This window comes from Giraffa tippelskirchi, chromosome 9 (genome assembly GCF_054371585.1).
Source record: "Giraffa tippelskirchi isolate mGirTip1 chromosome 9, T2T-mGirTip1v1.2.pri, whole genome shotgun sequence".
Lineage (NCBI taxonomy): Eukaryota > Metazoa > Chordata > Mammalia > Artiodactyla > Giraffidae > Giraffa > Giraffa tippelskirchi.
Window position 1 is genome coordinate 1,383,393 of NC_137283.1, and position 26,688 is coordinate 1,410,080.

Sequence of the window (26,688 nt, forward strand, 5' to 3'; positions counted from 1 at the left end):
GCCCCTAGGTCTGGTTTCAAAACCAACGAAGAAGACGGTTGAAGCAGGGCCGATCGCCGTCTGAAAATGTGCACCAAGACGGGGAACGGGGGCCAACGGCCACGCCCATGCCACCATTACCACCTCCTCGACCTCAGTCTTCCTCTCAAGGTAATTTACCCAGCGTTCTCCAAAGGCAAGTCCCCAGAGGGGGCCCCGAACCCTCCCCCTCTTGCCAGAGAATTCCCTCTGCTGGTGGGTGAGCACGGGCGGCCTCAGAAACACCAAGGGGGGAGGAAAGAGGGCCATCTGGTTGCTGCCCCCATCAGTGTCCCAGAGAAGGGCCCCATGCCCCCAGTCGGCGTGGACGGGCAGCACTCTTCCCCCTTTGCACCCCCTCCCCAGCCCCCTTCGGGAACTTTAGCCTCCGGCTGCCCAAGGCAGCCTTGGCCGAGGAGCATGCCTCAGGGCACTCCGCGGCAAGACCGGAGGAGGAAAGAGACACACAGGGACATGCATGTGTGTGGAGTGTGCGTGTGTGCGCGCACGTATCCACGATGCACACAGGCACATGATCCATCTGTGGCTGTGTTCCTTAGAACCCTGCACCGGCCACATCGCCACCTGAGGTGAGTCAGGTGTGTGCCTAAGTCTGTCTCCCTGGGACTCTCCATCCCCTCCACACCGCCTAGGGCATCTGTGCTGTGAACGTTCCATGGGCCTTAAAGTCCTCTCCTCTCCTCTCGGTGTGTTCTCTCTTTGGCAGAAGCCTCGGCCAGAGAGGCCAGGAGACAGAGGACCGTCATCTCTGCTTCTCAAACAAGGATCCTCGTGCAAGCCTTCACGAGGGATCGCTTTCCGGGGATTGCCGCCAGGGAAGAACTGGCTCGTCAGACGGGAATCCCAGAACCTCGAATCCAGGTAAGTTCTCCACCCAGCGCCTGGGCCCGGGACGTGACCCAGGAGAAAGGAGCGTTCACCGCTGCCAAGGGTTTGCAGGTGGATACACGCAGGCTTGGGCTTGCGCTTGCGCTTGGGCTAGGGGGGAGGGGGCCGAAAGTTGGTGGGCTGCGTGGTGGGTTTGGGGCCGCTTGTGGCCGTGCACTCACCCCTCATTTCCCAGGGCCAAGGGATTCGTTTGCAGAAAATGGCCCTGCAGAACTCACCCTGGGCCTGACAGATCCGAGGACGGGAGGCCAGGCAGGGTGGAGAATGGGCGCCGCGGGGGCGCCAGCACGTTGATCTGGACGCTCACGACTTCTGATGTGCCTGTCTGCCTTTTGCTCCCCTAGATATGGTTTCAAAACCGAAGAGCTCGGCACCCCCAGCAGAGCACGAGCGGGCCTGGCAGTGGCCGTGCCCAAGGCCCAGGCGACGCATCGGCCACGACTACTCCTGCTCCAGAGGACCGAAGGGCCCCACCCGCTGTCCACAGCACCTCTCTTCCCCTTCAGCCCTCTCTGTCGCAGGAGAGCATGCTCCCCTCCTTGGCTCCAGCCGCTCCTTTGGGCGCCCCCACCGTCTGGGTGCCCGGGACTGCCTCTGGGGTCTGTGTGGGCCAGCCGTTGATGATCTTCGTGGTCCAGCCCAGCCCGGAGGCTCTCCAGCCAAGTGCGAAGCCACCACCTCCTCCCCAGGTAGCACTTCCCTGGGCCGAATGCTCCCCTGCTGTCGTGGCCCCTTGGCAGCCTGGGCAAGGGGCCAACCTGCCGCCTGTACAGCCCGAGACACACATCCCGCGGTGGGCAGAGTCACCCTATGGTGAAGGCACGGCCCATCCGCTAGAGCCACAGCACCAGCCCCACACCCTTCGAAGCACGACAAGCCTCCTAGACGAGCTCATGGCAGCCGCGGGCGACCCGGACACGCAGGTGCCGTCCCCGGGTGCCGCGGCAGAGGCAGGAGCGCACCCTGTGCTCCCAGTCGCACCCAGCCTCCTAGACGAGCTCCTGGCGGCCACGGGCGTCCCGTACATGCAGGCGCCGTCCCCGGGGGCCGCGGCAGATGCAGGAGCGCACCCTGTCCTTCCCGGAGCACCCAGCCTCCTGGACGAGCTCATGGCGGCCGCGGGCGTCCCGGACACACAGGTGCCATCCCCGGGGGCCGCGGCAGATGGAGGAGCGTACCCTGTCCTCCCAGGCGCACCCAGCCTCCTAGACGAGCTCCTGGCGGACACTGTCGTCCCGGACACGCAGGCACCGTCCCCGGGGGCCGCGGCAGGCGCAGGAGCGCACCCTGTCCTCCCAGGTGCACCCAGCTTCCTAGACGAGCTCCTGGCGTCCACGGGCGTCCCGTACATGCAGGCGCCGTCCCCGGGGGCCGCGGCAGACTCAGGAGCGCACCCTATCCTCCCAGTCGCACCCAGCCTCCTAGACGAGCTCCTGGCGGCCACGAGCGTCCCGTACATGCAGGCGCCGTCCCCGGGGGCCGCGGCAGATGCAGGAGCGCACCCTGTCCTTCCCGGTGCACCCAGCCTCCTGGACGAGCTCCTGGCGGCCACGGGCGTCCCGTACATGCAGGCGCCGTCCCCGGGGTCCGCGGCAGATGCAGGAGCGCACCCTGTCCTTCCCTGTGCACCCAGCCTCCTGGACGAGCTCCTGGGGGCCACGGGCGTCCCGGACACGCAGGCGCCGTCCCCGGGTGCCGCGGCAGATGCAGGAGCGCACCCTGTCCTCCCAGTTGCACCCAGCCTCCTGGACGAGCTCCTGGCGTCCACGGACGTCCCGGGCTCACCGGCTCCTTCCCCGGGGTCCTCTACTGCCATCGCAGAGGACCAGCCAGCCCTCCCCGGGTCACGCAGCCTCCTAGAGGAAATCATGGCTGCCACGGCCATCCAGGACATGCCGTGGCCTTCCCCGGGGGTCACTGCCGAGGAAGGAGGAGCTGAGGCAAGCATGGAAGCACCCCTCAGTGAGGACGATTACCAGGCCCTCCTCGACATGCTGCCAGGCTCCCCAGGCCCTTGGGCTTAGAGGGAGAGGAAGGAAGGGGCCCCTTCTCCCCCAAGCCCCTTTCAGGCCTCCCTGCCTGGCATGCAGAGCCATGGAGCTCGGCGAGGGGGCCGGGTTTGGCTGGGGGTGGAGAGAATACAGACGGGATGTCTACCAACATCTTTGGGGACAAATGCGAGAGCTGGACCTTAGGGCAGCATGGGTCCCGTCCCCCCAAGAGGGACACCCCACCTGAAGCCTCCAGGCATGCGCGCATTCCAGTGACCAAGAGGGTGCCTAAGAGGGGACATGCCATGGATCCAATAAAGAAACCCTGTGCCCCGCACAGGTTCTTTCCGTCTGGCTCTTGTGTCTTCTGGTCCCGTCTTTCCCGCACTCCACACAGGAGAATGCCTTCCCTATGCCAGGGGCAGCTGAGGGGAGGGGAGCGGGGGATGGGGAAATGGGAAGGTGGATGGCTGGGAGATGCGAGGTGGGAGGGAGCGAGCGGGTGGAGGGAGAGGGTGGGGGTGAAGGGAGAGAGTGGGGGTGAAGGGAGAGAGCTGGGAAGGCTAAGTGGGAGAGGGAGGGAGGGAGGGAAGGGAGGCAGGGAGGGTCGGGGACGGAAGGAGGAAGGGGGGTGGTCGGGGGAGGGGGGCGGCGCCCGCGCGGCGGGGACTCAGCTTCAAGCCACCGGCAAACCCCGCGGGTATCCCTAAAATACTCCGTTGGGGACACGCTTGCCTCGGTTTCGGGGTGCATGCCCTGGGCGGGTTTCCCAAGGTGAGATCCTCTGAGCAAGCAGTAGGGACCGACCCACACAACCACTCTCACGACCAGACTCCCTGTGAACACACCCGCCAGGTATATCTGCAAAGGCCACTCATCTCCATGTGTCTCTCAGATCCTCGCGGTGTAGTGACTGAGCTCGCCCTGCCGCGAGCATGCCCCCATCACCAGCCGACTTACACACATTATTTATTTGCAAACCCGTTCCTGAATTCATAGACCCAATGGTTTCAAAGTACATACAAACCCCTCAGAGTTCCCATGTGAACCCCGGTGGTTCGGTTTCAAAACCTGGGTGGCCACAAATACTTAGCTAAAGATGGCTGTGGGTGTGCCGGTGTGTTTCGTTCGTGTCTTTTCAATTCATCGGGACCTGTTCCGAGCGAAAAGAGAGGTGCCTCGCATCGTCCATCCCCCGCACTACTTCACGCAGCCTTCTCCCTTCTTTGTCTGCTCCTTCCCCCTGATTTCCTCCTCCTTCTCCTCCCCGCCCTCCGTTTCTCGAAGAAAGCGCACACTCTTTCCATGTCCCGTTGTTGGCACGGGTCAGGGCTTCGTTCTCTCCACAAACGGCCAAGCTTCTTTCCTAGCCTTAGTGGAACCTCCTTGCTAAGAGTACGGGGATACACTCTCCCCTTTCCCGGGTCTGCCCGGGGCACTTGGGCTGGGGGGTGGGCTGGGGAGAGGCGGGCATCAGGCTCCACCTCAAAAAGCCCCAAAGGGCGTGAGCTGCCATTCGAGTGGCTGGCCCATCAGGTCTCTGGCAGTAGACTCGAGCTCCTGGCAAGTCAGAGCCCTGGGGGTGGGCAGGGCAGTGGACTGGGACTGCTGTAGGGAAAGGACGCCATGGGGGCACAGAGGAGGTGGGGAGGGACGTGGGAAACGGAGGCAAGGAAAGCGAGGGAATCGAGGTGGAGGCACCGGACAGAGCGTCCAGTGTCTGGGAATGCCCCGGAGGAGCCGGCGGAGGCCACTGGGGCCAACGTATGTGTGGAATGTGAAAAGGCGGGAAAACCCAGAGAGTTTCGGAAGCCAAGGCAGGCTGGGAAAGGGGGCGTGGGCGGCAACTGCAAAGGGGCCTAGGGGAATTCCCGGGCAATTAACAATCTGTGCACTGCTGATGCTCCCCGAGCCCGGCGTTGATCCCACCGCTGCGGCGTGGCAGGGCCACTAACCAAAGCCCCGAACGGCACACCCAGCCCAACGTGGACCTTGGGGCTGTGTGGCACGGGCCGTGCCCGTGAAAGCCCACTCGCTCCACGGGATCCTTTCCAGGGTCTCTGCTTGGCGGCCAGGGACGTCCCTCCCCTCCTTCTAAGCCCCCACCGCTATTTACATACATGGGGCGGAGCCACCTCACCCTATCGCAAGTCCTGAGCTGCTGGCTGCTGGCCCACCGGGACAGCCGTCTGCAGCGTCCGTGTGTCTCTCCCACCATGGCCTCGTCCAGCTCCTCCAGCACCTCAAGTGGTACGTTTGCCCTCGGCCCCTGGGGTTGGATCACGTCTCAGGGGGGTTTGTGGGTCGCCCGGCCAAAGGTTTCCGGCAAACCTGTCAACGGACCACCAGGAATGGCAGGGACCGATCGGCTGGGCCCGTGGTTTCCAGGCGTTGGGCGTGCCCAGAGTGGCACCGTTTGGTCGTTTGGCTCCTTTGGCACACACATGGCTTCTCCATTCTCTTTTCTGGGATGAGGGGGTTGGTTGAGGGCGTGGGAGGAGGGCGGACTGGGATGGGGCCCTTTGTCCTCATCTTCCTGTGGAAATGGAGGTCGGGGAGCTCTGGGGCCCTGCAGAGGCTTTCTCTCCACAGTGGCCTGGTGCCTTCTGTCTTCCGTCAGGCATTGTTTGTTGGGCTTCGCTGCACATTCCTTCCCTCTCGTTTCCTTTTCTCACAGTGGTGGCAACTATGGCCAGTGCCCCTGTTAGCCCCGAGAAGCCAGGCTCCCTCCCGTTGGCATCGTGAGGGAGGGAAATCTGGAAGAAGCCCCATCGAGGCGTTTCCCAGGCATGTCCCCAGTCAGGGGGAAAAATGTCTCGCCCAGACAGACGGGATAGGGCTGTGGTCTTTGTTGGGTGGTCCTTCTGGCCGCCTTTGTTTTGGGGGTGGGTTTGGTTGTTCTCCGTTCCTCACAGTGTAGTGACGGGGTTCGTCCGCGTCACCAGCCGACTTACAGACATTATTTATTTGCACACCCGTTCTTGAATTCACACGCCCAATGGTTTCAAACTACATACAAACCCCTCAGATTCCCATGTGAACCCCGGTGGTTCGGTTTCAAAACCTGGGTGGCCACAAATACTTAGCTAAAGATGGCTGTGGGTGTGCCGGTGTGTTTCGTTCGTGTCTTTTCAATTCATCGGGACCTGTTCCGAGCGAAAAGAGAGGTGCCTCGCATCGTCCATCCCCCGCACTACTTCACGCAGCCTTCTCCCTTCTTTGTCTGCTCCTTCCCCCTGATTTCCTCCTCCTTCTCCTCCCCGCCCTCCGTTTCTCGAAGAAAGCGCACACTCTTTCCATGTCCCGTTGTTGGCACGGGTCAGGGCTTCGTTCTCTCCACAAACGGCCAAGCTTCTTTCCTAGCCTTAGTGGAACCTCCTTGCTAAGAGTACGGGGATACACTCTCCCCTTTCCCGGGTCTGCCCAGGGCACTTGGGCTGGGGGGTGGGCTGGGGAGAGGCGGGCATCAGGCTCCACCTCAAAAAGCCCCAAAGGGCGTGAGCTGCCATTCGAGTGGCTGGCCCATCAGGTCTCTGGCAGTAGACTCGAGCTCCCGGCAAGTCAGAGCCCTGGGGGTGGGCAGGGCAGTGGACTGGGACTGCTGTAGGGAAAGGACGCCATGGGGGCACAGAGGAGGTGGGGAGGGACGTGGGAAACGGAGGCAAGGAAAGCGAGGGAATCGAGGTGGAGGCACCGGACAGAGCGTCCAGTGTCCGGGAATGCCTCGGAGGAGCCGGCGGAGGCCACTGGGGCCAACGTATGTGTGGAATGTGAAAAGGCGGGAAAACCCAGAGAGTTTCGGAAGCCAAGGCAGGCTGGGAAAGGGGGCGTGGGCGGCAACTGCAAAGGGGCCTAGGGGAATTCCCGGGCAATTAACAATCTGTGCACTGCTGATGCTCCCCGAGCCCGGCGTTGATCCCACCGCTGCGGCGTGGCAGGGCCACTAACCAAAGCCCCGAACGGCACACCCAGCCCAACGTGGACCTTGGGGCTGTGTGGCACGGGCCGTGCCCGTGAAAGCCCACTCGCTCCACGGGATCCTTTCCAGGGTCTCTGCTTGGCGGCCAGGGACGTCCCTCCCCTCCTTCTACGCCCCCACCGCTATTTGCATACATAGGGGTGGAGCCACCTCACCCTATCGCAAGTCCTGAGCTGCTGGCTGCTCGCCCCCCGGGACAGCAGTCCGCAGCGTCCGTGTGTCTCTCCCACCATGGCCTCGTCCAGCTCCTCCAGCACCTCAAGTGGTACGTTTGCCCTCGGCCCCTGGGGTTGGATCACGTCTCAGGGGGGTTGGTGGGTCGCCTGGCCAAATGTTCCTGGCAAACCTGTCAACGGACCACCAGGAATTGCAGGGACTGATCGGCTGGGCCCGTGGTTTCCAGGCGTTGGGCGTGCCCAGAGAAGCACCGTTTGGTCGTTTGGCTCCTTTGGCACACACATGCCTTCTCCATTCTCTTTTCTGGGATGAGGGGGTTCGTTGAGGGGGCGGGGGGAGGGCGGACTGGGATGGGGCCCTTTGTCCTCATCTTCCTGTGGAAATGGAGGTCGGGGAGCTCTGGGGCCCTTCAGAGGCTTTCTCTCCACAGTGGCCTGGTGCCTTCTGTCTTCCGTGAGGCGTTGCGTGTTGGGCTTCGCTTCGCCTTCCTTCCCTCTCCTTTCCTTTTCTAACAGTGGCGGCAACTATGGCCCGTGCTCCTGTTAGCCCTGAGAAGCTAGGCTCCCTCCCGTTGGCATTTTGGGGGAGGGTAATCTGGGAGAAGCCCCATCGAGGCGTTTCCCAGGCATCTGTCGAGACAGGGGGAAAAAATGTCTCGCCCAGACAGACGGGGTAGGCTTGTGGTCTTTGTTGGGGTTGCTTTCTTGTAGCCTTTGTTTTGGGGGTGGATTTGGTTTCCTTTCTGCCTGCCCGTGTCTCTTGGGTTCCGGCGTGTGTGTGGCAAGGGGGTGGGGGGTTTTCCCCGCTGCCCTCGACGCTCAGCCTGGCTCTCGGGGTGTAGCCAAGGGACTTCCGAGTGCAGACCCGTCCCCGGGTTCCCGGCTTTGCTCAGGCTCAGGGGCAACTCCCCTGGGCAGGGAGCATGCTGGGGCACCTCCGTCGAGTCCTCCCCCACCCCCACGTCCTCTGAGACCTTTCCCTTTCTTCTCTTCCACAGGCCCCATCGCCACAGGATCTCGAAGGAGGAGGCTCGTTCTGAAGCTGAGCCAGAAGGACGCCCTGAACGCGCTCTTTCAACAGAACCCCTACCCTGGGATAGCGACCAGAGAACGACTGGCCCGAGAGCTTGGCATTGCCGAAAGCAGAGTTCAGGTAGGCCCCCCCCTCCACCGGTTCTCCCTCTCAGGCTCCCCGTGCCGGTCCAAGGCAGCCGAAAGCCTCCGGCGGCCTTGCTCTTGAGAACGAGTTCTCTCTGTTTGCCCCTAGGTCTGGTTTCAAAACCAACGAAGAAGACGGTTGAAGCAGGGCCGATCGCCGTCTGAAAATGTGCACCAAGACGGGGAACGGGGGCCAACGGCCACGCCCATGCCACCATTACCACCTCCTCGACCTCAGTCTTCCTCTCAAGGTAATTTACCCAGCGTTCTCCAAAGGCAAGTCCCCAGAGGGGGCCCCGAACCCTCCCCCTCTTGCCAGAGAATTCCCTCTGCTGGTGGGTGAGCACGGGCGGCCTCAGAAACACCAAGGGGGGAGGAAAGAGGGCCATCTGGTTGCTGCCCCCATCAGTGTCCCAGAGAAGGGCCCCATGCCCCCAGTCGGCGTGGACGGGCAGCACTCTTCCCCCTTTGCACCCCCTCCCCAGCCCCCTTCGGGAACTTTAGCCTCCGGCTGCCCAAGGCAGCCTTGGCCGAGGAGCATGCCTCAGGGCACTCCGCGGCAAGACCGGAGGAGGAAAGAGACACACAGGGACATGCATGTGTGTGGAGTGTGCGTGTGTGCGCGCACGTATCCACGATGCACACAGGCACATGATCCATCTGTGGCTGTGTTCCTTAGAACCCTGCACCGGCCACATCGCCACCTGAGGTGAGTCAGGTGTGTGCCTAAGTCTGTCTCCCTGGGACTCTCCATCCCCTCCACACCGCCTAGGGCATCTGTGCTGTGAACGTTCCATGGGCCTTAAAGTCCTCTCCTCTCCTCTCGGTGTGTTCTCTCTTTGGCAGAAGCCTCGGCCAGAGAGGCCAGGAGACAGAGGACCGTCATCTCTGCTTCTCAAACAAGGATCCTCGTGCAAGCCTTCACGAGGGATCGCTTTCCGGGGATTGCCGCCAGGGAAGAACTGGCTCGTCAGACGGGAATCCCAGAACCTCGAATCCAGGTAAGTTCTCCACCCAGCGCCTGGGCCCGGGACGTGACCCAGGAGAAAGGAGCGTTCACCACTGCCAAGGGTTTGCAGGTGGATACACGCAGGCTTGGGCTTGCGCTTGCGCTTGGGCTAGGGGGGAGGGGGCCGAAAGTTGGTGGGCTGCGTGGTGGGTTTGGGGCCGCTTGTGGCCGTGCACTCACCCCTCATTTCCCAGGGCCAAGGGATTCGTTTGCAGAAAATGGCCCTGCAGAACTCACCCTGGGCCTGACAGATCCGAGGACGGGAGGCCAGGCAGGGTGGAGAATGGGCGCCGCGGGGGCGCCAGCACGTTGATCTGGACGCTCACGACTTCTGATGTGCCTGTCTGCCTTTTGCTCCCCTAGATATGGTTTCAAAACCGAAGAGCTCGGCACCCCCAGCAGAGCACGAGCGGGCCTGGCAGTGGCCGTGCCCAAGGCCCAGGCGACGCATCGGCCACGACTACTCCTGCTCCAGAGGACCGAAGGGCCCCACCCGCTGTCCACAGCACCTCTCTTCCCCTTCAGCCCTCTCTGTCGCAGGAGAGCATGCTCCCCTCCTTGGCTCCAGCCGCTCCTTTGGGCGCCCCCACCGTCTGGGTGCCCGGGACTGCCTCTGGGGTCTGTGTGGGCCAGCCGTTGATGATCTTCGTGGTCCAGCCCAGCCCGGAGGCTCTCCAGCCAAGTGCGAAGCCACCACCTCCTCCCCAGGTAGCACTTCCCTGGGCCGAATGCTCCCCTGCTGTCGTGGCCCCTTGGCAGCCTGGGCAAGGGGCCAACCTGCCGCCTGTACAGCCCGAGACACACATCCCGCGGTGGGCAGAGTCACCCTATGGTGAAGGCACGGCCCATCCGCTAGAGCCACAGCACCAGCCCCACACCCTTCGAAGCACGACAAGCCTCCTAGACGAGCTCATGGCAGCCGCGGGCGACCCGGACACGCAGGTGCCGTCCCCGGGTGCCGCGGCAGAGGCAGGAGCGCACCCTGTGCTCCCAGTCGCACCCAGCCTCCTAGAGGAGCTCCTGGCGGCCACGGGCGTCCCGTACATGCAGGCGCCGTCCCCGGGGGCCGCGGCAGATGCAGGAGCGCACCCTGTCCTTCCCGGAGCACCCAGCCTCCTGGACGAGCTCATGGCGGCCGCGGGCGTCCCGGACACACAGGTGCCATCCCCGGGGGCCGCGGCAGATGGAGGTGCGTACCCTGTCCTCCCAGGCGCACCCAGCCTCCTAGACGAGCTCCTGGCGGACACTGTCGTCCCGGACACGCAGGCACCGTCCCCGGGGGCCGCGGCAGGCGCAGGAGCGCACCCTGTCCTCCCAGGTGCACCCAGCTTCCTAGACGAGCTCCTGGCGTCCACGGGCGTCCCGTACATGCAGGCGCCGTCCCCGGGGGCCGCGGCAGACTCAGGAGCGCACCCTATCCTCCCAGTCGCACCCAGCCTCCTAGACGAGCTCCTGGCGGCCACGAGCGTCCCGTACATGCAGGCGCCGTCCCCGGGGGCCGCGGCAGATGCAGGAGCGCACCCTGTCCTTCCCGGTGCACCCAGCCTCCTGGACGAGCTCCTGGCGGCCACGGGCGTCCCGTACATGCAGGCGCCGTCCCCGGGGTCCGCGGCAGATGCAGGAGCGCACCCTGTCCTTCCCGGTGCACCCAGCCTCCTGGACGAGCTCCTGGGGGCCACGGGCGTCCCGGACACGCAGGCGCCGTCCCCGGGTGCCGCGGCAGACGCAGGAGCGCACCCTGTCCTCCCAGTTGCACCCAGCCTCCTGGACGAGCTCCTGGCGTCCACGGACGTCCCGGGCTCACCGGCTCCTTCCCCGGGGTCCTCTACTGCCATCGCAGAGGACCAGCCAGCCCTCCCCGGGTCACGCAGCCTCCTAGAGGAAATCATGGCTGCCACGGCCATCCAGGACATGCCGTGGCCTTCCCCGGGGGTCACTGCCGAGGAAGGAGGAGCTGAGGCAAGCATGGAAGCACCCCTCAGTGAGGACGATTACCAGGCCCTCCTCGACATGCTGCCAGGCTCCCCAGGCCCTTGGGCTTAGAGGGAGAGGAAGGAAGGGGCCCCTTCTCCCCCAAGCCCCTTTCAGGCCTCCCTGCCTGGCATGCAGAGCCATGGAGCTCGGCGAGGGGGCCGGGTTTGGCTGGGGGTGGAGAGAATACAGACGGGATGTCTACCAACATCTTTGGGGACAAATGCGAGAGCTGGACCTTAGGGCAGCATGGGTCCCGTCCCCCCAAGAGGGACACCCCACCTGAAGCCTCCAGGCATGCGCGCATTCCAGTGACCAAGAGGGTGCCTAAGAGGGGACATGCCATGGATCCAATAAAGAAACCCTGTGCCCCGCACAGGTTCTTTCCGTCTGGCTCTTGTGTCTTCTGGTCCCGTCTTTCCCGCACTCCACACAGGAGAATGCCTTCCCTATGCCAGGGGCAGCTGAGGGGAGGGGAGCGGGGGATGGGGAAATGGGAAGGTGGATGGCTGGGAGATGCGAGGTGGGAGGGAGCGAGCGGGTGGAGGGAGAGGGTGGGGGTGAAGGGAGAGAGTGGGGGTGAAGGGAGAGAGCTGGGAAGGCTAAGTGGGAGAGGGAGGGAGGGAGGGAAGGGAGGCAGGGAGGGTCGGGGACGGAAGGAGGAAGGGGGGTGGTCGGGGGAGGGGGGCGGCGCCCGCGCGGCGGGGACTCAGCTTCAAGCCACCGGCAAACCCCGCGGGTATCCCTAAAATACTCCGTTGGGGACACGCTTGCCTCGGTTTCGGGGTGCATGCCCTGGGCGGGTTTCCCAAGGTGAGATCCTCTGAGCAAGCAGTAGGGACCGACCCACACAACCACTCTCACGACCAGACTCCCTGTGAACACACCCGCCAGGTATATCTGCAAAGGCCACTCATCTCCATGTGTCTCTCAGATCCTCGCGGTGTAGTGACTGAGCTCGCCCTGCCGCGAGCATGCCCCCATCACCAGCCGACTTACACACATTATTTATTTGCAAACCCGTTCCTGAATTCATAGACCCAATGGTTTCAAAGTACATACAAACCCCTCAGAGTTCCCATGTGAACCCCGGTGGTTCGGTTTCAAAACCTGGGTGGCCACAAATACTTAGCTAAAGATGGCTGTGGGTGTGCCGGTGTGTTTCGTTCGTGTCTTTTCAATTCATCGGGACCTGTTCCGAGCGAAAAGAGAGGTGCCTCGCATCGTCCATCCCCCGCACTACTTCACGCAGCCTTCTCCCTTCTTTGTCTGCTCCTTCCCCCTGATTTCCTCCTCCTTCTCCTCCCCGCCCTCCGTTTCTCGAAGAAAGCGCACACTCTTTCCATGTCCCGTTGTTGGCACGGGTCAGGGCTTCGTTCTCTCCACAAACGGCCAAGCTTCTTTCCTAGCCTTAGTGGAACCTCCTTGCTAAGAGTACGGGGATACACTCTCCCCTTTCCCGGGTCTGCCCGGGGCACTTGGGCTGGGGGGTGGGCTGGGGAGAGGCGGGCATCAGGCTCCACCTCAAAAAGCCCCAAAGGGCGTGAGCTGCCATTCGAGTGGCTGGCCCATCAGGTCTCTGGCAGTAGACTCGAGCTCCTGGCAAGTCAGAGCCCTGGGGGTGGGCAGGGCAGTGGACTGGGACTGCTGTAGGGAAAGGACGCCATGGGGGCACAGAGGAGGTGGGGAGGGACGTGGGAAACGGAGGCAAGGAAAGCGAGGGAATCGAGGTGGAGGCACCGGACAGAGCGTCCAGTGTCTGGGAATGCCTCGGAGGAGCCGGCGGAGGCCACTGGGGCCAACGTATGTGTGGAATGTGAAAAGGCGGGAAAACCCAGAGAGTTTCGGAAGCCAAGGCAGGCTGGGAAAGGGGGCGTGGGCGGCAACTGCAAAGGGGCCTAGGGGAATTCCCGGGCAATTAACAATCTGTGCACTGCTGATGCTCCCCGAGCCCGGCGTTGATCCCACCGCTGCGGCGTGGCAGGGCCACTAACCAAAGCCCCGAACGGCACACCCAGCCCAACGTGGACCTTGGGGCTGTGTGGCACGGGCCGTGCCCGTGAAAGCCCACTCGCTCCACGGGATCCTTTCCAGGGTCTCTGCTTGGCGGCCAGGGACGTCCCTCCCCTCCTTCTAAGCCCCCACCGCTATTTACATACATGGGGCGGAGCCACCTCACCCTATCGCAAGTCCTGAGCTGCTGGCTGCTGGCCCACCGGGACAGCCGTCTGCAGCGTCCGTGTGTCTCTCCCACCATGGCCTCGTCCAGCTCCTCCAGCACCTCAAGTGGTACGTTTGCCCTCGGCCCCTGGGGTTGGATCACGTCTCAGGGGGGTTTGTGGGTCGCCCGGCCAAAGGTTTCCGGCAAACCTGTCAACGGACCACCAGGAATGGCAGGGACCGATCGGCTGGGCCCGTGGTTTCCAGGCGTTGGGCGTGCCCAGAGTGGCACCGTTTGGTCGTTTGGCTCCTTTGGCACACACATGGCTTCTCCATTCTCTTTTCTGGGATGAGGGGGTTGGTTGAGGGCGTGGGAGGAGGGCGGACTGGGATGGGGCCCTTTGTCCTCATCTTCCTGTGGAAATGGAGGTCGGGGAGCTCTGGGGCCCTGCAGAGGCTTTCTCTCCACAGTGGCCTGGTGCCTTCTGTCTTCCGTCAGGCATTGTTTGTTGGGCTTCGCTGCACATTCCTTCCCTCTCGTTTCCTTTTCTCACAGTGGTGGCAACTATGGCCAGTGCCCCTGTTAGCCCCGAGAAGCCAGGCTCCCTCCCGTTGGCATCGTGAGGGAGGGAAATCTGGAAGAAGCCCCATCGAGGCGTTTCCCAGGCATGTCCCCAGTCAGGGGGAAAAATGTCTCGCCCAGACAGACGGGATAGGGCTGTGGTCTTTGTTGGGTGGTCCTTCTGGCCGCCTTTGTTTTGGGGGTGGGTTTGGTTGTTCTCCGTTCCTCACAGTGTAGTGACGGGGTTCGTCCGCGTCACCAGCCGACTTACAGACATTATTTATTTGCACACCCGTTCTTGAATTCACACGCCCAATGGTTTCAAACTACATACAAACCCCTCACTGTTCTCATGTGAACCCCGGTGGTTGGGTTTCGAAAGCAGGGTGGCCACAAATACTTAGCTAAAGATGGCTGTGGGTGTGCCGGTGTGTTTCGTTCATGTCTTTTCAATTCATCGGGACCTGTTCCGAGCGAAAAGAGAGGTGCCTCGCATCGTCCATCCCCCGCACTACTTCACGCAGCCTTCTCCCTTCTTTGTCTGCTCCTTCCCCCTGATTTCCTCCTCCTTCTCCTCCCCGCCCTCCGTTTCTCGAAGAAAGCGCACACTCTTTCCATGTCCCGTTGTTGGCACGGGTCAGGGCTTCGTTCTCTCCACAAACGGCCAAGCTTCTTTCCTAGCCTTAGTGGAACCTCCTTGCTAAGAGTACGGGGATACACTCTCCCCTTTCCCGGGTCTGCCCAGGGCACTTGGGCTGGGGGGTGGGCTGGGGAGAGGCGGGCATCAGGCTCCACCTCAAAAAGCCCCAAAGGGCGTGAGCTGCCATTCGAGTGGCTGGCCCATCAGGTCTCTGGCAGTAGACTCGAGCTCCCGGCAAGTCAGAGCCCTGGGGGTGGGCAGGGCAGTGGACTGGGACTGCTGTAGGGAAAGGACGCCATGGGGGCACAGAGGAGGTGGGGAGGGACGTGGGAAACGGAGGCAAGGAAAGCGAGGGAATCGAGGTGGAGGCACCGGACAGAGCGTCCAGTGTCCGGGAATGCCTCGGAGGAGCCGGCGGAGGCCACTGGGGCCAACGTATGTGTGGAATGTGAAAAGGCGGGAAAACCCAGAGAGTTTCGGAAGCCAAGGCAGGCTGGGAAAGGGGGCGTGGGCGGCAACTGCAAAGGGGCCTAGGGGAATTCCCGGGCAATTAACAATCTGTGCACTGCTGATGCTCCCCGAGCCCGGCGTTGATCCCACCGCTGCGGCGTGGCAGGGCCACTAACCAAAGCCCCGAACGGCACACCCAGCCCAACGTGGACCTTGGGGCTGTGTGGCACGGGCCGTGCCCGTGAAAGCCCACTCGCTCCACGGGATCCTTTCCAGGGTCTCTGCTTGGCGGCCAGGGACGTCCCTCCCCTCCTTCTACGCCCCCACCGCTATTTGCATACATAGGGGTGGAGCCACCTCACCCTATCGCAAGTCCTGAGCTGCTGGCTGCTCGCCCCCCGGGACAGCAGTCCGCAGCGTCCGTGTGTCTCTCCCACCATGGCCTCGTCCAGCTCCTCCAGCACCTCAAGTGGTACGTTTGCCCTCGGCCCCTGGGGTTGGATCACGTCTCAGGGGGGTTGGTGGGTCGCCTGGCCAAATGTTCCTGGCAAACCTGTCAACGGACCACCAGGAATTGCAGGGACTGATCGGCTGGGCCCGTGGTTTCCAGGCGTTGGGCGTGCCCAGAGAAGCACCGTTTGGTCGTTTGGCTCCTTTGGCACACACATGCCTTCTCCATTCTCTTTTCTGGGATGAGGGGGTTGGTTGAGGGGGCGGGGGGAGGGCGGACTGGGATGGGGCCCTTTGTCCTCATCTTCCTGTGGAAATGGAGGTCGGGGAGCTCTGGGGCCCTTCAGAGGCTTTCTCTCCACAGTGGCCTGGTGCCTTCTGTCTTCCGTGAGGCGTTGCGTGTTGGGCTTCGCTTCGCCTTCCTTCCCTCTCCTTTCCTTTTCTAACAGTGGCGGCAACTATGGCCCGTGCTCCTGTTAGCCCTGAGAAGCTAGGCTCCCTCCCGTTGGCATTTTGGGGGAGGGTAATCTGGGAGAAGCCCCATCGAGGCGTTTCCCAGGCATCTGTCGAGACAGGGGGAAAAAATGTCTCGCCCAGACAGACGGGGTAGGCTTGTGGTCTTTGTTGGGGTTGCTTTCTTGTAGCCTTTGTTTTGGGGGTGGATTTGGTTTCCTTTCTGCCTGCCCGTGTCTCTTGGGTTCCGGCGTGTGTGTGGCAAGGGGGTGGGGGGTTTTCCCCGCTGCCCTCGACGCTCAGCCTGGCTCTCGGGGTGTAGCCAAGGGACTTCCGAGTGCAGACCCGTCCCCGGGTTCCCGGCTTTGCTCAGGCTCAGGGGCAACTCCCCTGGGCAGGGAGCATGCTGGGGCACCTCCGTCGAGTCCTCCCCCACCCCCACGTCCTCTGAGACCTTTCCCTTTCTTCTCTTCCACAGGCCCCATCGCCACAGGATCTCGAAGGAGGAGGCTCGTTCTGAAGCTGAGCCAGAAGGACGCCCTGAACGCGCTCTTTCAACAGAACCCCTACCCTGGGATAGCGACCAGAGAACGACTGGCCCGAGAGCTTGGCATTGCCGAAAGCAGAGTTCAGGTAGGCCCCCCCCTCCACCGGTTCTCCCTCTCAGGCTCCCCGTGCCGGTCCAAGGCAGCCGAAAGCCTCCGGCGGCCTTGCTCTTGAGAACGAGTTCTCTCTGTTTGCCCCTAGGTCTGGTTTCAAAACCAACGAAGAAGACGGTTGAAGCAGGGCCGATCGCCGTCTGAAAATGTGCACCAAGACGGGGAACGGGGGCCAACGGCCACGCCCATGCCACCATTACCACCTCCTCGACCTCAGTCTTCCTCTCAAGGTAATTTACCCAGCGTTCTCCAAAGGCAAGTCCCCAGAGGGGGCCCCGAACCCTCCCCCTCTTGCCAGAGAATTCCCTCTGCTGGTGGGTGAGCACGGGCGGCCTCAGAAACACCAAGGGGGGAGGAAAGAGGGCCATCTGGTTGCTGCCCCCATCAGTGTCCCAGAGAAGGGCCCCATGCCCCCAGTCGGCGTGGACGGGCAGCACTCTTCCCCCTTTGCACCCCCTCCCCAGCCCCCTTCGGGAACTTTAGCCTCCGGCTGCCCAAGGCAGCCTTGGCCGAGGAGCATGCCTCAGGGCACTCCGCGGCAAGACCGGAGGAGGAAAGAGACACACAGGGACATGCATGTGTGTGGAGTGTGCGTGTGTGCGCGCACGTATCCACGATGCACACAGGCACATGATCCATCTGTGGCTGTGTTCCTTAGAACCCTGCACCGGCCACATCGCCACCTGAGGTGAGTCAGGTGTGTGCCTAAGTCTGTCTCCCTGGGACTCTCCATCCCCTCCACACCGCCTAGGGCATCTGTGCTGTGAACGTTCCATGGGCCTTAAAGTCCTCTCCTCTCCTCTCGGTGTGTTCTCTCTTTGGCAGAAGCCTCGGCCAGAGAGGCCAGGAGACAGAGGACCGTCATCTCTGCTTCTCAAACAAGGATCCTCGTGCAAGCCTTCACGAGGGATCGCTTTCCGGGGATTGCCGCCAGGGAAGAACTGGCTCGTCAGACGGGAATCCCAGAACCTCGAATCCAGGTAAGTTCTCCACCCAGCGCCTGGGCCCGGGACGTGACCCAGGAGAAAGGAGCGTTCACCGCTGCCAAGGGTTTGCAGGTGGATACACGCAGGCTTGGGCTTGCGCTTGCGCTTGGGCTAGGGGGGAGGGGGCCGAAAGTTGGTGGGCTGCGTGGTGGGTTTGGGGCCGCTTGTGGCCGTGCACTCACCCCTCATTTCCCAGGGCCAAGGGATTCGTTTGCAGAAAATGGCCCTGCAGAACTCACCCTGGGCCTGACAGATCCGAGGACGGGAGGCCAGGCAGTGTGGAGAATGGGCGCCGCGGGGGCGCCAGCACGTTGATCTGGACGCTCACGACTTCTGATGTGCCTGTCTGCCTTTTGCTCCCCTAGATATGGTTTCAAAACCGAAGAGCTCGGCACCCCCAGCAGAGCACGAGCGGGCCTGGCAGTGGCCGTGCCCAAGGCCCAGGCGACGCATCGGCCACGACTACTCCTGCTCCAGAGGACCGAAGGGCCCCACCCGCTGTCCACAGCACCTCTCTTCCCCTTCAGCCCTCTCTGTCGCAGGAGAGCATGCTCCCCTCCTTGGCTCCAGCCGCTCCTTTGGGCGCCCCCACCGTCTGGGTGCCCGGGACTGCCTCTGGGGTCTGTGTGGGCCAGCCGTTGATGATCTTCGTGGTCCAGCCCAGCCCGGAGGCTCTCCAGCCAAGTGCGAAGCCACCACCTCCTCCCCAGGTAGCACTTCCCTGGGCCGAATGCTCCCCTGCTGTCGTGGCCCCTTGGCAGCCTGGGCAAGGGGCCAACCTGCCGCCTGTACAGCCCGAGACACACATCCCGCGGTGGGCAGAGTCACCCTATGGTGAAGGCACGGCCCATCCGCTAGAGCCACAGCACCAGCCCCACACCCTTCGAAGCACGACAAGCCTCCTAGACGAGCTCATGGCAGCCGCGGGCGACCCGGACACGCAGGTGCCGTCCCCGGGTGCCGCGGCAGAGGCAGGAGCGCACCCTGTGCTCCCAGTCGCACCCAGCCTCCTAGAGGAGCTCCTGGCGGCCACGAGCGTCCCGTACATGCAGGCGCCGTCCCCGGGGGCCGCGGCAGATGCAGGAGCGCACCCTGTCCTTCCCGGTGCACCCAGCCTCCTGGACGAGCTCCTGGCGGCCACGGGCGTCCCGTACATGCAGGCGCCGTCCCCGGGGGCCGCGGCAGATGCAGGAGCGCACCCTGTCCTTCCCGGTGCACCCAGCCTCCTGGACGAGCTCCTGGCGGCCACGGGCGTCCCGTACATGCAGGCGCCGTCCCCGGGGTCCGCGGCAGATGCAGGAGCGCACCCTGTCCTTCCCGGTGCACCCAGCCTCCTGGACGAGCTCCTGGGGGCCACGGGCGTCCCGGACACGCAGGCGCCGTCCCCGGGTGCCGCGGCAGACGCAGGAGCGCACCCTGTCCTCCCAGTTGCACCCAGCCTCCTGGACGAGCTCCTGGCGTCCACGGACGTCCCGGGCTCACCGGCTCCTTCCCCGGGGTCCTCTACTGCCATCGCAGAGGACCAGCCAGCCCTCCCCGGGTCACGCAGCCTCCTAGAGGAAATCATGGCTGCCACGGCCATCCAGGACATGCCGTGGCCTTCCCCGGGGGTCACTGCCGAGGAAGGAGGAGCTGAGGCAAGCATGGAAGCACCCCTCAGTGAGGACGATTACCAGGCCCTCCTCGACATGCTGCCAGGCTCCCCAGGCCCTTGGGCTTAGAGGGAGAGGAAGGAAGGGGCCCCTTCTCCCCCAAGCCCCTTTCAGGCCTCCCTGCCTGGCATGCAGAGCCATGGAGCTCGGCGAGGGGGCCGGGTTTGGCTGGGGGTGGAGAGAATACAGACGGGATGTCTACCAACATCTTTGGGGACAAATGCGAGAGCTGGACCTTAGGGCAGCATGGGTCCCGTCCCCCCAAGAGGGACACCCCACCTGAAGCCTCCAGGCATGCGCGCATTCCAGTGACCAAGAGGGTGCCTAAGAGGGGACATGCCATGGATCCAATAAAGAAACCCTGTGCCCCGCACAGGTTCTTTCCGTCTGGCTCTTGTGTCTTCTGGTCCCGTCTTTCCCGCACTCCACACAGGAGAATGCCTTCCCTATGCCAGGGGCAGCTGAGGGGAGGGGAGCGGGGGATGGGGAAATGGGAAGGTGGATGGCTGGGAGATGCGAGGTGGGAGGGAGCGAGCGGGTGGAGGGAGAGGGTGGGGGTGAAGGGAGAGAGTGGGGGTGAAGGGAGAGAGCTGGGAAGGCTAAGTGGGAGAGGGAGGGAGGGAGGGAAGGGAGGCAGGGAGGGTCGGGGACGGAAGGAGGAAGGGGGGTGGTCGGGGGAGGGGGGCGGCGCCCGCGCGGCGGGGACTCAGCTTCAAGCCACCGGCAAACCCCGCGGGTATCCCTAAAATACTCCGTTGGGGACACGCTTGCCTCGGTTTCGGGGTGCATGCCCTGGGCGGGTTTCCCAAGGTGAGATCCTCTGAGCAAGCAGTAGGGACCGACCCACACAACCACTCTCACGACCAGACTCCCTGTGAACACACCCGCCAGGTATATCTGCAAAGGCCACTCATCTCCATGTGTCTCTCAGATCCTCGCGGTGTAGTGACTGAGCTCGCCCTGCCGCGAGCATGCCCCCATCACCAGCCGACTTACACACATTATTTATTTGCAAACCCGTTCCTGAATTCATAGACCCAATGGTTTCAAAGTACATACAAACCCCTCAGAGTTCCCATGTGAACCCCGGTGGTTCGGTTTCAAAACCTGGGTGGCCACAAATACTTAGCTAAAGATGGCTGTGGGTGTGCCGGTGTGTTTCGTTCGTGTCTTTTCAATTCATCGGGACCTGTTCCGAGCGAAAAGAGAGGTGCCTCGCATCGTCCATCCCCCGCACTACTTCACGCAGCCTTCTCCCTTCTTTGTCTGCTCCTTCCCCCTGATTTCCTCCTCCTTCTCCTCCCCGCCCTCCGTTTCTCGAAGAAAGCGCACACTCTTTCCATGTCCCGTTGTTGGCACGGGTCAGGGCTTCGTTCTCTCCACAAACGGCCAAGCTTCTTTCCTAGCCTTAGTGGAACCTCCTTGCTAAGAGTACGGGGATACACTCTCCCCTTTCCCGGGTCTGCCCGGGGCACTTGGGCTGGGGGGTGGGCTGGGGAGAGGCGGGCATCAGGCTCCACCTCAAAAAGCCCCAAAGGGCGTGAGCTGCCATTCGAGTGGCTGGCCCATCAGGTCTCTGGCAGTAGACTCGAGCTCCTGGCAAGTCAGAGCCCTGGGGGTGGGCAGGGCAGTGGACTGGGACTGCTGTAGGGAAAGGACGCCATGGGGGCACAGAGGAGGTGGGGAGGGACGTGGGAAACGGAGGCAAGGAAAGCGAGGGAATCGAGGTGGAGGCACCGGACAGAGCGTCCAGTGTCTGGGAATGCCTCGGAGGAGCCGGCGGAGGCCACTGGGGCCAACGTATGTGTGGAATGTGAAAAGGCGGGAAAACCCAGAGAGTTTCGGAAGCCAAGGCAGGCTGGGAAAGGGGGCGTGGGCGGCAACTGCAAAGGGGCCTAGGGGAATTCCCGGGCAATTAACAATCTGTGCACTGCTGATGCTCCCCGAGCCCGGCGTTGATCCCACCGCTGCGGCGTGGCAGGGCCACTAACCAAAGCCCCGAACGGCACACCCAGCCCAACGTGGACCTTGGGGCTGTGTGGCACGGGCCGTGCCCGTGAAAGCCCACTCGCTCCACGGGATCCTTTCCAGGGTCTCTGCTTGGCGGCCAGGGACGTCCCTCCCCTCCTTCTAAGCCCCCACCGCTATTTACATACATGGGGCGGAGCCACCTCACCCTATCGCAAGTCCTGAGCTGCTGGCTGCTGGCCCACCGGGACAGCCGTCTGCAGCGTCCGTGTGTCTCTCCCACCATGGCCTCGTCCAGCTCCTCCAGCACCTCAAGTGGTACGTTTGCCCTCGGCCCCTGGGGTTGGATCACGTCTCAGGGGGGTTTGTGGGTCGCCCGGCCAAAGGTTTCCGGCAAACCTGTCAACGGACCACCAGGAATGGCAGGGACCGATCGGCTGGGCCCGTGGTTTCCAGGCGTTGGGCGTGCCCAGAGTGGCACCGTTTGGTCGTTTGGCTCCTTTGGCACACACATGGCTTCTCCATTCTCTTTTCTGGGATGAGGGGGTTGGTTGAGGGCGTGGGAGGAGGGCGGACTGGGATGGGGCCCTTTGTCCTCATCTTCCTGTGGAAATGGAGGTCGGGGAGCTCTGGGGCCCTGCAGAGGCTTTCTCTCCACAGTGGCCTGGTGCCTTCTGTCTTCCGTCAGGCATTGTTTGTTGGGCTTCGCTGCACATTCCTTCCCTCTCGTTTCCTTTTCTCACAGTGGTGGCAACTATGGCCAGTGCCCCTGTTAGCCCCGAGAAGCCAGGCTCCCTCCCGTTGGCATCGTGAGGGAGGGAAATCTGGAAGAAGCCCCATCGAGGCGTTTCCCAGGCATGTCCCCAGTCAGGGGGAAAAATGTCTCGCCCAGACAGACGGGATAGGGCTGTGGTCTTTGTTGGGTGGTCCTTCTGGCCGCCTTTGTTTTGGGGGTGGGTTTGGTTGTTCTCCGTTCCTCACAGTGTAGTGACGGGGTTCGTCCGCGTCACCAGCCGACTTACAGACATTATTTATTTGCACACCCGTTCTTGAATTCACACGCCCAATGGTTTCAAACTACATACAAACCCCTCAGATTCCCATGTGAACCCCGGTGGTTCGGTTTCAAAACCTGGGTGGCCACAAATACTTAGCTAAAGATGGCTGTGGGTGTGCCGGTGTGTTTCGTTCGTGTCTTTTCAATTCATCGGGACCTGTTCCGAGCGAAAAGAGAGGTGCCTCGCATCGTCCATCCCCCGCACTACTTCACGCAGCCTTCTCCCTTCTTTGTCTGCTCCTTCCCCCTGATTTCCTCCTCCTTCTCCTCCCCGCCCTCCGTTTCTCGAAGAAAGCGCACACTCTTTCCATGTCCCGTTGTTGGCACGGGTCAGGGCTTCGTTCTCTCCACAAACGGCCAAGCTTCTTTCCTAGCCTTAGTGGAACCTCCTTGCTAAGAGTACGGGGATACACTCTCCCCTTTCCCGGGTCTGCCCAGGGCACTTGGGCTGGGGGGTGGGCTGGGGAGAGGCGGGCATCAGGCTCCACCTCAAAAAGCCCCAAAGGGCGTGAGCTGCCATTCGAGTGGCTGGCCCATCAGGTCTCTGGCAGTAGACTCGAGCTCCCGGCAAGTCAGAGCCCTGGGGGTGGGCAGGGCAGTGGACTGGGACTGCTGTAGGGAAAGGACGCCATGGGGGCACAGAGGAGGTGGGGAGGGACGTGGGAAACGGAGGCAAGGAAAGCGAGGGAATCGAGGTGGAGGCACCGGACAGAGCGTCCAGTGTCCGGGAATGCCTCGGAGGAGCCGGCGGAGGCCACTGGGGCCAACGTATGTGTGGAATGTGAAAAGGCGGGAAAACCCAGAGAGTTTCGGAAGCCAAGGCAGGCTGGGAAAGGGGGCGTGGGCGGCAACTGCAAAGGGGCCTAGGGGAATTCCCGGGCAATTAACAATCTGTGCACTGCTGATGCTCCCCGAGCCCGGCGTTGATCCCACCGCTGCGGCGTGGCAGGGCCACTAACCAAAGCCCCGAACGGCACACCCAGCCCAACGTGGACCTTGGGGCTGTGTGGCACGGGCCGTGCCCGTGAAAGCCCACTCGCTCCACGGGATCCTTTCCAGGGTCTCTGCTTGGCGGCCAGGGACGTCCCTCCCCTCCTTCTACGCCCCCACCGCTATTTGCATACATAGGGGTGGAGCCACCTCACCCTATCGCAAGTCCTGAGCTGCTGGCTGCTCGCCCCCCGGGACAGCAGTCCGCAGCGTCCGTGTGTCTCTCCCACCATGGCCTCGTCCAGCTCCTCCAGCACCTCAAGTGGTACGTTTGCCCTCGGCCCCTGGGGTTGGATCACGTCTCAGGGGGGTTGGTGGGTCGCCTGGCCAAATGTTCCTGGCAAACCTGTCAACGGACCACCAGGAATTGCAGGGACTGATCGGCTGGGCCCGTGGTTTCCAGGCGTTGGGCGTGCCCAGAGAAGCACCGTTTGGTCGTTTGGCTCCTTTGGCACACACATGCCTTCTCCATTCTCTTTTCTGGGATGAGGGGGTTCGTTGAGGGGGCGGGGGGAGGGCGGACTGGGATGGGGCCCTTTGTCCTCATCTTCCTGTGGAAATGGAGGTCAGGGAGCTCTGGGGCCCTTCAGAGGCTTTCTCTCCACAGTGGCCTGGTGCCTTCTGTCTTCCGTGAGGCGTTGCGTGTTGGGCTTCGCTTCGCCTTCCTTCCCTCTCCTTTCCTTTTCTAACAGTGGCGGCAACTATGGCCCGTGCTCCTGTTAGCCCTGAGAAGCTAGGCTCCCTCCCGTTGGCATTTTGGGGGAGGGTAATCTGGGAGAAGCCCCATCGAGGCGTTTCCCAGGCATCTGTCGAGACAGGGGGAAAAAATGTCTCGCCCAGACAGACGGGGTAGGCTTGTGGTCTTTGTTGGGGTTGCTTTCTTGTAGCCTTTGTTTTGGGGGTGGATTTGGTTTCCTTTCTGCCTGCCCGTGTCTCTTGGGTTCCGGCGTGTGTGTGGCAAGGGGGTGGGGGGTTTTCCCCACTGCCCTCGACGCTCAGCCTGGCTCTCGGGGTGTAGCCAAGGGACTTCCGAGTGCAGACCCGTCCCCGGGTTCCCGGCTTTGCTCAGGCTCAGGGGCAACTCCCCTGGGCAGGGAGCATGCTGGGGCACCTCCGTCGAGTCCTCCCCCACCCCCACGTCCTCTGAGACCTTTCCCTTTCTTCTCTTCCACAGGCCCCATCGCCACAGGATCTCGAAGGAGGAGGCTCGTTCTGAAGCTGAGCCAGAAGGACGCCCTGAACGCGCTCTTTCAACAGAACCCCTACCCTGGGATAGCGACCAGAGAACGACTGGCCCGAGAGCTTGGCATTGCCGAAAGCAGAGTTCAGGTAGGCCCCCCCCTCCACCGGTTCTCCCTCTCAGGCTCCCCGTGCCGGTCCAAGGCAGCCGAAAGCCTCCGGCGGCCTTGCTCTTGAGAACGAGTTCTCTCTGTTTGCCCCTAGGTCTGGTTTCAAAACCAACGAAGAAGACGGTTGAAGCAGGGCCGATCGCCGTCTGAAAATGTGCACCAAGACGGGGAACGGGGGCCAACGGCCACGCCCATGCCACCATTACCACCTCCTCGACCTCAGTCTTCCTCTCAAGGTAATTTACCCAGCGTTCTCCAAAGGCAAGTCCCCAGAGGGGGCCCCGAACCCTCCCCCTCTTGCCAGAGAATTCCCTCTGCTGGTGGGTGAGCACGGGCGGCCTCAGAAACACCAAGGGGGGAGGAAAGAGGGCCATCTGGTTGCTGCCCCCATCAGTGTCCCAGAGAAGGGCCCCATGCCCCCAGTCGGCGTGGACGGGCAGCACTCTTCCCCCTTTGCACCCCCTCCCCAGCCCCCTTCGGGAACTTTAGCCTCCGGCTGCCCAAGGCAGCCTTGGCCGAGGAGCATGCCTCAGGGCACTCCGCGGCAAGACCGGAGGAGGAAAGAGACACACAGGGACATGCATGTGTGTGGAGTGTGCGTGTGTGCGCGCACGTATCCACGATGCACACAGGCACATGATCCATCTGTGGCTGTGTTCCTTAGAACCCTGCACCGGCCACATCGCCACCTGAGGTGAGTCAGGTGTGTGCCTAAGTCTGTCTCCCTGGGACTCTCCATCCCCTCCACACCGCCTAGGGCATCTGTGCTGTGAACGTTCCATGGGCCTTAAAGTCCTCTCCTCTCCTCTCGGTGTGTTCTCTCTTTGGCAGAAGCCTCGGCCAGAGAGGCCAGGAGACAGAGGACCGTCATCTCTGCTTCTCAAACAAGGATCCTCGTGCAAGCCTTCACGAGGGATCGCTTTCCGGGGATTGCCGCCAGGGAAGAACTGGCTCGTCAGACGGGAATCCCAGAACCTCGAATCCAGGTAAGTTCTCCACCCAGCGCCTGGGCCCGGGACGTGACCCAGGAGAAAGGAGCGTTCACCGCTGCCAAGGGTTTGCAGGTGGATACACGCAGGCTTGGGCTTGAGCTTGCGCTTGGGCTAGGGGGGAGGGGGCCGAAAGTTGGTGGGCTGCGTGGTGGGTTTGGGGCCGCTTGTGGCCGTGCACTCACCCCTCATTTCCCAGGGCCAAGGGATTCGTTTGCAGAAAATGGCCCTGCAGAACTCACCCTGGGCCTGACAGATCCGAGGACGGGAGGCCAGGCGGGGTGGAGAATGGGCGCCGCGGGGGCGCCAGCACGTTGATCTGGACGCTCACGACTTCTGATGTGCCTGTCTGCCTTTTGCTCCCCTAGATATGGTTTCAAAACCGAAGAGCTCGGCACCCCCAGCAGAGCACGAGCGGGCCTGGCAGTGGCCGTGCCCAAGGCCCAGGCGACGCATCGGCCACGACTACTCCTGCTCCAGAGGACCGAAGGGCCCCACCCGCTGTCCACAGCACCTCTCTTCCCCTTCAGCCCTCTCTGTCGCAGGAGAGCATGCTCCCCTCCTTGGCTCCAGCCGCTCCTTTGGGCGCCCCCACCGTCTGGGTGCCCGGGACTGCCTCTGGGGTCTGTGTGGGCCAGCCGTTGATGATCTTCGTGGTCCAGCCCAGCCCGGAGGCTCTCCAGCCAAGTGCGAAGCCACCACCTCCTCCCCAGGTAGCACTTCCCTGGGCCGAATGCTCCCCTGCTGTCGTGGCCCCTTGGCAGCCTGGGCAAGGGGCCAACCTGCCGCCTGTACAGCCCGAGACACACATCCCGCGGTGGGCAGAGTCACCCTATGGTGAAGGCACGGCCCATCCGCTAGAGCCACAGCACCAGCCCCACACCCTTCGAAGCACGACAAGCCTCCTAGACGAGCTCATGGCAGCCGCGGGCGACCCGGACACGCAGGTGCCGTCCCCGGGTGCCGCGGCAGAGGCAGGAGCGCACCCTGTGCTCCCAGTCGCACCCAGCCTCCTAGAGGAGCTCCTGGCGGCCACGGGCGTCCCGTACATGCAGGCGCCATCCCCGGGGGCCGCGGCAGATGGAGGAGCGTACCCTGTCCTCCCAGGCGCA